At 39.8% G+C, this 11,002-nt stretch overlaps 1 long non-coding RNA gene across 1 annotated transcript; it reads left to right on the top strand.

The window, feature by feature from the left end:
* The first annotated feature begins 7,035 nt into the window (after positions 1 to 7,035).
* LOC133880300 (uncharacterized) lies at positions 7,036 to 10,791 on the top strand. The gene is made up of 3 exons (XR_009902231.1): positions 7,036 to 7,408; positions 9,316 to 9,387; positions 10,504 to 10,791. It is a non-coding gene; the product is annotated as an uncharacterized LOC133880300 (long non-coding RNA).
* Positions 10,792 to 11,002: the final 211 nt, after the last annotated feature.

An 11,002-nucleotide genomic window follows, 5' to 3' on the forward strand; every position in this document is an offset into this window, starting at 1 on the left:
TCCCAACTAGGTCTCCTACCTGAAGGGGTCTTCAATGGACTCCTTTAGCTTAGGGCTCCTCCCTAAGTTAGACTTCACACGATCAAATCACACAAAGAAAAACTCTTAGAGAGATAACAAATCTCACAATTTCTACCTAAACACCCTCTCTGAGTAGATTGGAATTTAGTACCGAATTCTGTAAATAATGCAAGCTTAGAGACCTCTATTTATAGGCTTTTTAGAAGACCTATTACAATTCTGATTCAGAGTTCTCTGGGCAGCGTTCGAACAGTAAGCAGCAATACACTTCTATTGCCCTAGCATCCAAACAGTTGCATGCTGTCTTCACCAACCGTGTCTGCTAAGTTGTTCAGAATCTTCTTGAACACTAATGGGCGTTCGAACATTTCTCTGGGCATTGGATGGTCAACTAAGGAATCGACCTTGTTGAGTTGTAAACTGCGCAAAATCTTCCTATACTCTTGAAATTGCCTTCTAGATGCTTGTGAAACAGAGACATGTCGCATTAAGGCCTTTCCATAGTTGATAAAATATGCTCTAAATATTTTGTAGGATTCTGAATAATTATGGCATCCCTGTTTTAGCAGTACACTAATATGGCAGTGATTTTGCCAACAGAATGTAGCCAATAAAACTAATAAGGCTAACAATTTGCTCCGACTGGGATCTCCTCTCCAGAACGTGTGTTCATCACTAAGACGGATTTTTTATTTATGAGAAAAGAATACTCGTTCCCAGAAACGGCGCCAAACTGTTGGGATAGTTTTCAGTATGGTTTAGACATAGCACGTTCTTCAAGGTTCTTCACATTTTCCAAGAAGTTTGCAAAACAAATAAAATTTGAAGACCATTCTAGGGGTCTCACTCCGATGCCTAAGTTAGCTTTTCTGTGAAAAGTTTGCTTAATCAGTAAAAATTTAGTCTCTCCCTTATACCTGGATTATTGGCCAATTTATAGGCAACATGATGAGCACCCTTACTGCTAGGGTTTCGTGTTCCCCTTTTTGACCTATGAGCACCATTAGGGTCTTTGTTAAGAATCCTTCCCAAATCAAGACTCTTTCCTTACCTATCTCCAAGCAAGATCCTTGGCGACAAATCTAGGATCAATTCAATCCCAGATTTCTAGGGACTGGGTGCGATCCCAAGAAATCCAGGTCGTGACTCCTATCTTAATTCGACTTGGGGCAAGGTTGATACCTGAGTTTCCGAGACACATAAGTCCTAGGCCTTGGCTGAACAAGACCTGAGTTCCCGGGACATTCTAGTCCCAGGCCTTGGGATGCACCTAAGTTCAATCAGAATGCACCTCCTGTCACGTATTCTAGGGGATGACTTCTTGGCTTTTGTCTCCCAAGATAGGACTACCGAGTAGTTTTATTTTCTTGGCTTTACGGCTGTCAACTCTCCTTTGGACGGTGCTGGCTTAAAGGCCTATGATCCTTCTAATGAAACGGGCTCAGTGGGATTATTCCCAACATTATTGAAGATGGGCTAGATGAAAGGTGTTAGTTTGTATTTGGCCGCATTCTGTTGGACAAAATCACTTCTTTGTAAAGATGCTTTCTAACAAGAATTTCGCGATTCAAAAGTGCTTCAAGAAGATTCTGCACAGATTGCAAGTAAGAAAATCTGGTTCCCTGCCAGCCGTCCGGACGACGTGCATACCGTCTAGATGCCCAGCTATCCAAAGCACCAGCCGTCTGGACAACATATCATACCATCTGAATGCCCACCTGTACAAAGCATCATCTGTCCGGACGATGTCGATTCCCGTCCGGAACTTCCCTTGTGTCGAGACGTTTCGATTTGCTCCATCTTTCATCCGTCCTGACGACGTGGTATTCCGTTCGGACGCTCATCAGTCAGCAACATCACTTTCAGTCTGGACGCCCAATAGTGTCTAGAAGCTTCAAACAGTTCAAGATTGCATCCGTCCGGACATAATGGCAAATCTTCCGGACGCTATTCAGAGTTCGAGAAGAATCCAGCGTTCAAGTCCATCCGTCCGGACAACGTGGCAATGCCGTCCGGACGCCATTCAGTGTTTGACAAGAATTAGGGTTTCTGCCTCAAGACACAGTTATGGGAAGACGGCTGCAACCGTCCGGACGATGTGTGATCCCGTTTGGACGATGTCCTCCATAAGGTAAGTTGTGCACCAGTTCAACCGTCCGGACATCAACCTTCAGGGTCCGGACACTTAAAGCCTTATTATGGTAATTACGTGCAGTCAAAGTGCAACCGTCCAGACGACTTGGATTCCCGTCAGGACGCACTCATCCATAAGGCAAGTTTCGCATCCAAAATCCAGACGTCCGGAAGCCAATCATCATGGTCCAGACGCGCATGAATCAGATATGGAAATTGCATGTATCAAATCAACCGTCCGGACGACCATTCCTCCGGTCCGGACGCACGAAGCCTTTATATGGAAATTAGTTGCAGCGGACGTGTGATCGTCCGAAAAACAGGGGACCACCGTCCGAACGCGGCTTTCAAATAGAAAAGATTTTCAGCAAAATTTTCAAAATTTTAGTCTTACAGTTGTTCGTCCGAACGTCCCATGACTACCGTCTGGATGACGCCCAGTTTTATCAAACCAGACGCTCATTTGAATCTTCAGTCTATAAATAGAGGCCCTGGGGCTTGAGAACTAAGAGAATTCGGTGGTGAATTCCTTACAGCTTAGAGAGGGTGTTTAGGGAGATATTGAAGATCTGCTAGCTCTCTAGCTTTCGCCAGTGTGTGATTTGATCAACTGTGAAGTTTATCTTAGGGGTTGGCCCTAAGGTAAAGGATTCCATTGAAGACCCCTTCAAGTAAGAAACCTGGTTGGGAGGCGTTCGTGTTAGGTTACACGTTAGAGTTCAAGGTACGACCACTGCATCAGCAGTATGTGAGTGCTACTACTTTGTAACTAGCTTTGTCTTCTGAATAGTGGATATCCTGGGTTTGGCTGCCCCCGAGTGGTTTTTCTCTTAATTGAGTTTCCACTTCGTCAACAAAATATCTGTTTCCTTTAATTCCGCATTTATATTTTGTTGCACACTGTTCACACACACTTGTTAAAATTAGAAGTCCAATATTTTTCAAAAGGAGTTTTTCGCTTGGGTTGTATTCTGTCTTGACTGATTATGGAGGAATGTAGGTGCAATTTTGTAAAATAGAAAACTGGGACGTGTTTGTGATTTGAGAAAGCTGGTTGGTAGTTTTGTTCTTGGATTGCAACTGAAATGAGAGTTTTTTTTTTTTTTTTTTTTTTTTTTTTTTATTTAAAGTTTGAGGGTTGCCTTCGTTTTGGTTGAGTAGATCTTTGTAGTGTTTGTTTGGATGGTGTTTTCTTGGGTAACCCTCTAAGATGAATTGAATCTTTGTTTTTGTTAGTTTTTATGATTGGCTCATTTGGTAACCAAAATATATTTATTTATCTTATTGGGGATTGGGGTATACAAGTACTAGAGAAGATTTTTGTATAGGGACATGTTGTTCAGTCAAGAGTAGTTCATGAAGTTTTACTATTTCCTGAACTGTCCAGACATGGCTGCAAACATACCTTCTCAGGTTCAAGAAATGTTCAGACACCAAGGAGAGATGTCCGGACATGAGTAGTTTGAGTTGAAGTAGAGAAACCCTGTTTGCTGAGAAGTCTAAACATTGTTGGGACAAATGCTCACACAGGTTGAGATATGTCTGGACACCAAGGACTAATGTTTAGACATGAGAAGAAACTAAGGTTACTGTTAAAACATAAGGACTGTGTTGTACCTCCAAATTAACCAACCAAGCAATAATTATCACAGCAATAAACTTATTTGAAAACTAAATCACACAACCACAACATAGAGTTTTTGGTTACAAAGTAGAAAAAACCTTTGAACATATCACAAGTCTAAAACCCATTCCATGGCAGCCAAACCCGGAAAATCAATATAGAGAAGATCCAGATTACAAGATAAAAGGAAACTTCCAAACCTTTGCAATATCCTATTTGGGGAAAGTACACTTTACCCCTCTGATGTATCCACCCATTGGCAATTTGACGCCCAATGTTTAATTTTTGGCAGATGACCCCCCCTAATGTTGTACACGTGTGTCGCTGTGGACCTTCCATCCACTTTGTCCGTCTAAGAAATAAGACCACACACCTTCTATTCAAAACACACCGTTTCATTTAATTAGTCAAAACACACCATTTCAAAACACATCTACGGCCTCTCTCACTCACCGGCCTGAGCTGGCATTTGGATTTCTTCTCCTTGCTAAAAATAACTTTAGTTTGGGAAACTATGTCGTTTTGAAGACTGGTAAAGGTGGAGGAAGGTCTGGAAGGTGGAGGACGAAGGAACTCTTTCTTCACGGGAGCGATTGCCTTGGCCGCTAGCTCTTCCAACGTTGGCTGAGAATCGTTCGATGGTGGTGACTCCACCAAGAGCTTCTCCGTGTCCACGACGAGCTCCACTGGAGACTCGTCCATGGCGGGTACGACTTGACTTGGAACTCAGTTGCTATGTGTGAGATTGTAGAGCGGAACCCGTAGCTCTCCTTTCTCTATTTTTTGAACGTCAAACTAAACATGTACTGGTCTTGGTTTGGACATGGCGTCTGGAGCGGAAGACAGGTGATCTGCCCTATGTTTTGCCCGATCCCACAGCACTCTCGATTCACAACAGTAAATCCTATGGAAAAGAAAAAAAATCATAAAATAAGTTTCATATATTTATATAGATATATGATTGTGGCTGGGTTAGAACAAATTAAAAGAGCATACTGTAAGATTTAGCGTTGGTTGCGATGTCTGAAAACATATGGGCAATGTCAAAGTAAGTGAATGTGGAACCTAGTAGTTTGGCACAAAGGTTGTTGATCATCGTCTTCACATTTGAATTAACATTTTGAATAAGAAGTTTGACTGTTTCCGAGCAAATTCTGGTTGGGTTTTGAACTTTGCTTCGGGTATTATCACGCTCTATTTTTTGAACGCCAAACAGAGGACGTGGATTAGATGATGATCCAGTAGTTTCATTTATGGGCATTGCAAAGACCAAACTCTAGAAATGTTGGCACTGGGTATTTGTCAGGTTTTAGTTCTTTGCATGGCTTTACCCATGGTCATCCCAAATCCCTTCAGGTAGCTACATCCAACGTGCTTCCCTCAAATGAACAAATGCATGTGGTACATCCACTGCAGCACAAGTTGACTTATACAACACCACCCCAAGCACCACCTCATGCTTTCCTCTATAACAATAGATTCTGCATTGACCCCAACAGCCTATCCTCAGTGGTTCAACAAAAAGATATAGCAATTTCATCGGTGTGGCATGCATGAAACATACATGCATACCAAAGTCTTGAAGTTTCTGGAGAATGGCATCATGAAATAATTTTGTAAAGAGGAAGTGTCTATATAGTTGATAAGAGCTGAGCAAGCTCTTTCTTTTTTTATTTTTTTTATTTTTTTTATTTTTTATGAATAAGCTGCTGAGCCAGCTTCCATAGAGAAAAAAGGAAGTGTCTAATATGCACATGTAAAAAAACACGTGTAGTCCTATGCGAAAAAAACATGTAGCCCCACTACCCAAGCCGAAACACAGCTTCTCCACTATCTTCATCGTGTGGTTCTGCTGTGGAAGAGGAATCTCGTGGAATCGTTGTACACCTTCACAGGCTTGTACTCAAAGTTGGAGATCTATCATCTGGTGGCCCTACAACGGCTGCCCAAATTGTTTGTGGCCCTATAATGGTAGTGAGGACTGAGGAGATCAACAACATAATGGACCAATGGTCGTTGCAGGTTGCCCAAGTTGTCCTTAATGTCCTTGTACGTTCTTCACCAAGCCCTTGTTGAAGTGCTTCAGTAGCTTCCCATACTCCTTCTGGATGTTCAAGGAGCAGAGCAGCCACTAGTGCGGGCTAAGACTCAATGAGTCGTGGTGTACATGATTCCACTACAAACACGTGTGAAAAGGTGGCAGTCTCCCCGCTAGGTGGCAAAGCCACAACTTCACTTTTTTTAAGACTCTTTCAAAACTGTAAGTTAAAATGTGCGTTTCTTTCATTCCTTTGAACAACAAAAGACATTAATTAAACAGTGCGTTTTTTCATTATCTTCTACCTTCCTTCTTTAATGTTGTTTGACTTAGTTTTTACTAAACGCCTGAAACCTAAAACAGTGGTTTCCGGCTGTTAGAAGAAGCAACAGACCGGTTCTGGAAAGAAAACAACTTGAATTAAACCATTGCCGAATGGCTTTCCTTTCCTGAAGGAACGACTCTTATCGCCGGCAGCCCATCTACTAGCACACAGACATTGTGGTGGTCATGGGTCACCACTTGCAAAAATGGAAAAGAGAAAATGGACTGAAGTTGAGTGTGAAACTCACCGTTTTGATCTGGGGCAATTTTGGAAAGTTGAGCTTTAAAAGGTCACGTGCTTTGCATGTGACCTCATTTCTGTCACTTTAGACGGACAAAGTGGACAGAAGGTCCACAATGGCACACGTGTACAACATTAGGGAGGTCATCTACCAAAAATTAAACATTGGGCGTCAAATTGCCAATGGGTGGATACATCAGGGGGTTAAAGTGTACTTTCCCCATCCTATTTCTTATAATACAACTAGCCACATACTAGCCTCTGAACCCTCAAGTCTTCTCACAATACATCTCTTTATTAATCCTTCAGTAGACTTTTCTTCGAACAATGGTTTTGTGTATGATTTGTGTAAAGACCATGAAAATTAATTAAGGAATTTGGCAATTAATAAATCATATTTATTAAGTATGAGATTAGTAATTATATTCTAGATAATAATATTTATGTTACTAAAATAAAATAAGCCTAAGATAAAATAATAGAAATATAATTATAGTTATCATAGTCCTAATATAATTAGTAAAAGTCTGGGCTTTAAAATAAAATGTAATCTTCCATTGCCATGTGGCAACACACGATTTGTTGGAAGAAGATAACATTATCTTCTTTTGGAACCACACACACACGACACGTATCCATCTCTCCTTTCCTCTTTTCTTTCTTTTCCTCCTTTTCTTTTCTCCCTCTCGGTCCCATGACAGCAGCTTTCTTCTTCCTCTTTCTTTTTCTCTTTTCTCCTCTGGCTCTCTCGGATCCGCAGTTCTCTCTTCCCTTCCTTTTATTTTCTTCCCTTCTTCCTCTCTTCTTCCTTTCTTCTCCTTTCCCACGCACTGCCTTCCTCCTTCCTCCTCTTTCTCTTCCCCTACGGTCATGAGAGTCGAGTTGAGAGCAACCCAACACGAGAGAGAGAACCTGTGCGCGGGAGGTGGGTTTGGCCGTGGGTGATGCAGATTTTGGAGCCGTGGTGGCTGGGCCACCTTCGATGCATGGAGGCGACATCTAGGGCATGGATTCTGGCCCTGTTTCGGTGAGGCCCTTTTTTCCCTTGTCTTTGATTTACTTGCATTTCCTTTGATTTTCTGTTGAATCGATTAGGTCCTCTTTGGTTCAAACCGATTGGGTTATGGTTCTAGGTTGTGAATGGCTGATTGGCCCTTTGATGTTCAAGTTTGGTAATTTTTGAGGGTTGGCCGAATGATATATGTGTTGAAATGGAGATTTAGTTTTAGGGTTTTGAAGGGGTGGCCGAATGGTATTGTTTTCTTGGGGTTTTGATTTTCAGTGCTTTGATGTGGTGATTTTGGTCTTGCCGTGTTCTAGGTTGTGATGTTTTGATTTGGGATTGTAGTAGTTTCAGATTGTGTCTCCTGTTATTGACTGATTAGGTGTGTTATTATTCTTGGCTGTGTACCCAGTTGATTTTGTGTGTGTTTTTGAGGGTTTTGTGTGGGGAAACTGAATGGGTTCTTGTTGGGTGTTGGTTTTGATGGTTAACTTATGGTGTTTTAATTCCTTAATTTCCATTGAATATTTAAGTTGTTGAGATTGATTAAGTTTCAAAGTTTTGGTGATTTTGGTAGAGGATAACCAAATGGTGCTTTGATGAAGAAAAGAAAATGGTATGATTTGCCATGATTTTTATTTAGGTCCGAATTTAGGAATTAAAAATGGAATTGGGTTGTTTTGATTAAACCATTTGATGGGTATTGTTGTCTTGAAACGAGTCTCGGTTTTGGAAGTTTGTAATTGGTTTAGGTGAGTTTGTTTGGATTTGTTGAGTTCTTGAATTTTAGGTGGATTGTGGAAACGCTTGAGGTAATTGAGAAGGGCTGATTTGTAGGGACCTTGATGGATATATTTTGTTAAATCCGAAGTTAGGATTGATGTTAATCGAAATTGAAGTTGATGGGTGTGTTTCCCTTGGCTTTGATTTGCATTATTTTTCATGGGTATTTTAGCATGACCAAATGGAAGAGTATTATGTGTTGGTTGAACTATGTTTTGTGGAGGTGATAAAGGGTTGAATAAGGGAAAGTTAGAATATGAGCTTAGGTGTTTGATTTACCACAAGGAATGAGTCTTTGGATAATGTAGTTTTAGTTATGTTGACTTGTTATGGATTGTTGATTTGATATTGGTTTTATGTCTAATAGAAGAGTTGGTTTTAATATGAAAGTGAGGATTTCAAGGTATTTGTGGAGGAGTTCCTTAGGGGATGGTTGGATGATGTTTGCATTAGGCTATTGGTTGTTCTAATAAGATGAAGTTTTGGAGTATTTTTAATAGGCAAATACAGTTGAAATTGAGAATAGGATGTTGTGGTGTCTAATAGAATGGAAATGAAAAATGAAATGGTTAAAAGGAAGAATAAGTAAAGTAAAGTGTAACAAGGAAATAAATGGATAAAGTAAGCGAATAACTAGATATAAAGAAAATACAATAACCAATAAACGAGTAAGTCAAATAAACATAGATAACAATTTAGATAACGTAATGGACATAATTAACATCGGAGTAGAATTCATAAGAGTTATGGACTAATAGCAAGTTAACTCTAAGTATGATGCTTAGCTGTGAGGTCTATGTATATGCCTCAAGCTTTAGTACATGAATATGTTACAATATGTGATTGTAATCTATTCTAATAAGAGTTAGTAAATTAATATATTAAGTAGGATTAAGGTTTTATAATCTAAACTACTTTGATGGTTTGTAAATAAAAGGACTAACAATAAATAGGCGAATAAAATAGTAAATGTGTCTAAGATAATAAGCAATATAATGTTAACCTATAACCAATGATCAACATAATGATAACCATGGGTACCTAGCTAGCTTTAGGAGTTGGTAACACGACGTGTGAGCACGTGGGTAGTATACGTGTCATAGAGTATAGAGTCCACTAGCATAGTCTAATATTACTAATATTTGCAGGATAGTGTTCGAATTGGAGACTTCAATGGGTTTTCCAAGGTAGAGTTCGAGTCATGTGTCCAATGCAGCCAAGTGAGTATTCTACTCACTGAGAAGTATTATTTTCATATATAATGAATTGCAAAATGTATAGTGTTTTACAACCTAAACCAACTGTATGTTGATTATGATCTGTTTTGGATGCTTTGAGTACTTTTGAGTATATTGAAATTATGATGATGTTTTGAAATATGAATATGATATGTGATCTTAGAGTGAGTATAAGTTGGAGATTTAAGTTATGAAAATTGTCTAAGAAATGACATGTAGAACTGTTTATGTTTTATAAAGAAAGGATGTGTTAAAAGCATGATTATGAAATTAAATGTATAGTATTTAAGCATGAGCATTGAGCATGAAACATGAACGCATAAACAAACTATTAGGGGGATCTACGCCCCAAACGCATGAACTAGAAGGGGGACATACGCCCCAAGGGGATCTACGCCCCAAACACATGAACTAGTGGGGGATATACGCCCCAAACGCATGAACTAGTGGGGGATATACGCCCCAGGGTGATCTACGCCCCTTACGTATGAACTAGTGGGGGGACATACGCCCCATACGAATACACGCATGAACTATGGGGGGACCGACGCCCTAGGGGGATTTACGCCCCATACGAACGTACACATGAACTAGTATTGGGAGATTTACGCCCTTAGGAACATACGCATGAACTAGCATTGGGGGACCAACGCCCCATAGGAATACAACAGATGAGCATGTATAGCATGGTTTTCATGAGTGTGATGTTTTATACTATGAGTAGTTTTGCTAGACGTATTAGTATGCATAAGAATCTCAATGGAAAAGAAGTTATGTATATTTCTATCGGATGGTCGCATGATTTAAATGCCATTGTTTCTTATAACGAATCTTCTACGTATAATCTTAGCTGTCTAGTATGTTTAAATGTTTTCTATTAGTCGGTGTTTGCTATATCAGCTATGGGGGTTTTTCAAACAAAAGTTTATAAAATTGGTGGCTGTTATAGTGTACGCATGACTAGAAAAAGAAAAGTTGGTTCTTTGTGAAAACTCAGTGAATAGTATACCTCTGAGGTCTTAGTGTATGTATTTATGCTAAGATGGTGGGCTCATAATCCCACCTATACGGATGTGGCAAACCCCCACAACCGTATAGATGATGTTCCTTTGGTTGCAGGTATTCCGGTCGTAGCTGATGATGTTGTAGAAGTGTACTTTGGATGTTATGACTGAAGCTCGCCGTGACGGTCATAATTGTGGGACTATGGGTGTCCTCTATTTTATAGGTTTGGTATATGTCTTGTGACGCTTGTGTCACATTATTTGTAAAGCTATCCTTTGATGCAATTATTATTTGGATAAGCCTTAAACAGATAGACATTATGGCTCTTTTTGTGTAAATATCAGTTTATGTTTATAAATGTGACTTCTGCTATTCAAATTATATTTTCCGCTGCATAGATGTTATTAGGTGTGTTGTGATGTGTTTTAAAATAAGTACTCGCAAGTGCACGAATCGTTATGCAATATAGCGTATTGCAAGTGCGAGGTCGATCCCACAGGGAATTGTGTTGCGAAAATTAATTTCTATTCAAACTAATCCTATTTTAACCTAGTTCCAAATTTTGGGGTTTTTGATAAAAGAAAACATAAAC

Source organism: Alnus glutinosa, chromosome 10, assembly GCF_958979055.1.
Source record: "Alnus glutinosa chromosome 10, dhAlnGlut1.1, whole genome shotgun sequence".
NCBI classification, from domain to species: domain Eukaryota; kingdom Viridiplantae; phylum Streptophyta; class Magnoliopsida; order Fagales; family Betulaceae; genus Alnus; species Alnus glutinosa.